The 4,850-nt window shown below is 41.6% G+C and overlaps 1 pseudogene; it reads left to right on the top strand.

Annotated features, from left to right (window-relative positions):
- The first annotated feature begins 1,109 nt into the window (after positions 1–1,109).
- On the top strand, positions 1,110–3,610 carry LOC122647251 (annotated as a pseudogene).
- Positions 3,611–4,850: the final 1,240 nt, after the last annotated feature.

Consider the following 4,850-nt stretch of genomic DNA (forward strand, 5'->3'; position numbering starts at 1 on the left):
TATTAAATAAAGAAGGTGTGGCGTCAAAGATACGCGCCAGTCTCTACCGTTATTTTGTTCCCTCTCTTTCGAATCAACTCTAAATACTTTCTATTTTCCCTCTCTCACTCGCAGGTAAGCACTCCGCGCCTGTAAAATTTTCTGAACTGTTAAAACCTTGACCGGAAAAAAAATCCTTGAGTCATGAAATAAACTTTGTTAAGATTCGCTTCCCTCTATACTCACCGCAACCTGCTCTCCACTCCGAATTGCAGAAGACCAAACCCTTTTTCTGCTTCAATCATCAATATCACTTCAACTCCTCCTTCGAAGTTGAGGAGGTAGTTCTTCTCATCCACCAATGAAAGCCCTCCTCCTGTTTCCGAGACCATGTTAATCCAACCACAGAAGAAGAAAGAAGTTCCGTGCAATTTCGTAAACACCAGAACCGAAGTTGATTAAGGAAAACAGGCCTGTCCTACGCATCTTCTTCTACCCCTAATCCCTCCCTTTCTATAGCAGCCATCACAGTTGTTTCTTCTATGTTTAATTACTTGCAATTTAATAATCTCTCTGTTTTTTCCTATGGTGCAGAGTTCAAAGTTCTTGTTTCAGTCCCGAGGGAAATTACTTCGTTGCTACTTTTTGGGACAACTGGGTATTTTGGTTGCTGCCTCAATTAAATTTCTTCGTTCTTCCTCTTTTCTCTTCTTTGCTTACCCGTTTAGGTTGTTTTCTAATCTTTTTTGTTAAATTTTTAATAGACCCAAGCCTAATCCTAAAGGTCCAGCTCCACCTGGTGCACTTCACCTTATTAACCAATCGAAGCTCAAACCTGCAGCCCTGCACTCCAAAAAAATTCAGACGGAGAAGCCATCATCGTCGTCGTCAAAACACTGAGGTTTTTTTGTTGAGGTTCTCTACTTCACTCGGACCTACATCACTAGCCACCGCCATTTTCATTTCATTCAAGACTGCTTCACTGTCACTCAAACTCATCACTATTTTCTTATTTGTTTTTAATTTTTTGGCATTCTTTTTATTTTCTTCTCGACGCTCGGCACCTCATGACCGTTGCTCAAATTTTCTCTTATCATCCAGGACATAACTATGATATCTTGTTTTGTTTCATGATCTTCTTCCTCCTTTACTGCACCGCCATCTCTGGTGGATAATCCAGTTTTTTGTTTCTTTCTCTGTTTTCTGTTGTTTACAATTTGATTATAAACAGTTGTGTGTGTTTGTGTTTACAGGAGGGCATATTAACTCAGCAGTGACGTTTGGGCTTTTCTTAGCCCGTAAAGTGTCACTAATCCGTGCTGTGATGTACATCGTGACAGAACACTTGGGTGCAATGTGTGGTGTAGGGCTAGTAAAGGCCTTCCAAAAGTCTTACTATGTTCAGTATGGTGATGGGGCGAATGAGATTGCCGATGGCTACAGAAATGGTGTGGGTTTGGCAGCTCAAATTATTGGCACCTTTGTCCTTGTGTACATTGTTTTCTCTGCTATGGTCCCAAGAGAAGTGCCAGAGACTCCCATGTCCCTGTAAGTTCACCTGTTTTACTTTGTAAATAGAGTATTATTAGAAACGATATTGAAATCATTCTCAATTCTCTTGTTAACCCACATGGAAAACGTTCTAATTGAGGACTTTTGGTTTGGATTTACAGGTATTGGCACCACTTCCAATCGGGTTTGCAGTTTTGTTCTCCCCCCCCCCTTTGGTGGGTGGGACAACCAGGTTTTTTGATAGCCTCCACAATTGAATTTCTTCCTTCTTCCTCTTTTCCCTTATTTATTTTTTAGTCGTTCTCTCGCAGTGCACATTCTAATTTGCGCTATTTTGAAGTGAAGATCGTAATCTAATCTTTACGCATTTCATTATGTATGTGAAACTTTTTTTTTTGGGTGAATAAAAGAATTCACTAACAAAGAAGGAAAGAGGGAACATGGAGTTAAAGCTTCAATGGATAGATTCTAATGGAAGATTAAGGAGTTAACAGCAAGGAGGAAGAAGAAGGGAAGAAGAGTTAGGAGAGAATTGGTTGTTTGTTGAGAGATTCTCAACACACATATTACTTCATTAATAAACTCTTCTAAATCACACAGGCCTCCCTAGGGAGGTAAAAGGAAATAAAACAAGAACAAGAAAAATACAACTTAGTCATGTCTTCTAATAGGATAATGACAGAACTACCCTTATACAAGATATTCTAACAACCCTAACACTCCCCCTCAAGCTGGAGAATAAATGTCATACATTCCCAGCTTACACAATAGGGTACTAAATAGACTAGGAGTGAGACCCTTGGTGAAGATATTTGCTACTTGATCACCTGTCTTCACAAAGGGAGTACAAATGCACCCAGAATCCAGCTTCTCTTTGATGAAGTGACGATCAACCTCAATATGCTAGGTTCGATCATGTTGAACCGGATTAGGGGCAATGCTTATGGCAGCTTTGTTGTCATAATAAAGTCTCATTGGCCCTTCAGTTGTAAAGCTCAAGTCTTGAAGAAGCGTCTTTAGCCACATAAGCTCACACACTCCATGAGCCATGGCTCTAAACTCGGCCTCTGCACTGGATCTAGCTACAACTGGTTGTTTCTTGCTCCTCCAGGTAACTAGATTACCACCCACAAAGGTACAGTATCCAGAAGTGGATCTCCTATTAGATACTGAACCAGCCCAATCAGCATCTGTGTAGCCTTCAATCTACAAACGGTCATGCCTGGCAAATAGAAGACCTTTTCCTGGACAGGATTTCAAATATCTAATGATGCGATACACTGCATCCAGATGTCTACTCCTGGGAGCATGTATGAACTGACTCACTACCCCAACTGCATAGGAGATGTCTGGTTAAGTCAAGGAGAGATAGATTAGTTTCACAACTAATCTTTGGTACTTACTTGCATCTATAAGAGAAGAGCCACATTCATCACCAAGTTTATGATTCGAATCAATGGGGGAAGTGGCTGGTTTGCACCCCATCATCCCTGTCTCTTTCAGAAGATCCAAGACAAATTTCCTTTAGCAAATGTTGATTCCTTTCCTTGATTTAGATACTTCAATCCCCAAGAAGTATTTCAAGAGTCCAAGGTCTTTGATCTCAAACTGTTTAGGCAGATAAGACTTCAACCCGTTTATCTTAGCAACATCATTCCCAGTTACCACGATGTCATCAATATAGACAATGAGAGCTGTAACTGTACCATTGCTCCTCCTGATAAACAAGGTGTGGTCAGCTTGACTATGATAATACCCATTCTTTAGAATGGCTTGTCTAAATCTCTCAAACATGGCGTTAGGGGACCGCTTGAGGCAATAGAGAGCTTTCTTCAAGTGACACTTTCCCTTCAGCTGAGGGACACTTAAGACTAGGTGGAGGCTGCATGTACACTTCTTCTGCTAAGTCTCTATGAAGAAATGCATTCTTCACATCTAATTGGTACATTGGCCAATCTTTATTGGCTGCCATTGAAAGAAGAACCCTGATTGAGTTATGCTTGGCTACAGGGGCAAAAGTCTCCTGGTAGTCAATGCCATACACTTGACTATACCCGTTTCAACCAGCCTAGCTTTGTACCTTTCCACTATACCATCGGATCTGTACTTGACTGTATAGACCCATCTGCATCCACCTGGAGTTCTCCCCCTGGGAAGATCAACTAGTGTCCAAGTATTGTTCTTCTCTAGAGCCACCATTTCCTCAGTCATTGCTTGCATCCATTTTGGATCGGATAAGGCCTCTGTGACATTTTTGGGAATGGAAGAAGACTCTAGAGCAGTAGAAAAGGCAATACCTGTAGGAGAAATGGAGTCATAGGAAACAAACTGGGCTATGGGGTTAGTACAGGCTCTCTTCCCTTTTCTCACAGCAATGGGAAGATCTAATTCAGAAGAAGGGGAATTACCTGACTGAGGAGGATGAGACTGAGGATATGGATCCAAAGACGGGTTTTGGCAGGGTTGCTTATACCATGGTTGCTTCCCTTTTCCCTTTAACAAGCATTCACCCTTTGTGAATACACCATCTTCTTTGAATCTTATTCCCTTGTATTCTTTTTTCCTGCTAGCATCAATATCAATAACCCCATCAGCACCATCAGCATCAGCATCATCAACACCATCCACTTCTTTGTACTTTCCAATATCAAATAGGAATGGGGGAGTGGAGGTAGGCAAGGGAGATAGAAAGGGAATGACTTCAACATTCTGTTCACTGCTAGTACTCTCCCCCTGAACAGAATGTTGAGGGGAAGAAAAATAAGGGATGGCCTCAAAGAAGGTGATATCTTTGGAGAGAAGTTGCCTTCGGGAAGGAGGATGGTAGCACTTATATCCTTTGGTTGAATCAGAGTAACCCAAGAAGATGCACTTGAGAGCTTTGGGATCAAACTTGGTATGGGCTGATTTGTTGACATGAACATAACAAACACAACCAAAGACTCGTGGAGTCAAGGAGAAAAAGGAGGATTGAGGAGAAAGAAGAGCCAGGGTGGACTTGGAGCCAAGGAGTTTAGTGGGCATCCGATTAATAAGAAAGGCAGCGGTAAGATGTGCATCAGACCAGAAGGTCTTAGGCACATCCATAAAAAAGAGAAGACCCCTGGTAACTTCCACCAAATGGCGGTTTTTGCGCTCAGCCACCCCATTTTGTTCGGGGTGTCAACACAAGCTAGTTGATGGATGATGCCATTATCGGTAAAGATCTGTTGGAGCCCCCCATACATGTACTCACCCCCCTTATTAGACTTAACAAGTTGGATTCGAGTAGCAAATTGAGTACGGATAAGTTGATAAAAATCCTTAAAAACATCACAAACATCACTCTTTTGTTTCAACAAAACAGTCCAAGTAGACCG

Source organism: Telopea speciosissima, unplaced genomic scaffold, assembly GCF_018873765.1.
Source record: "Telopea speciosissima isolate NSW1024214 ecotype Mountain lineage unplaced genomic scaffold, Tspe_v1 Tspe_v1.0015, whole genome shotgun sequence".
Lineage (NCBI taxonomy): Eukaryota > Viridiplantae > Streptophyta > Magnoliopsida > Proteales > Proteaceae > Telopea > Telopea speciosissima.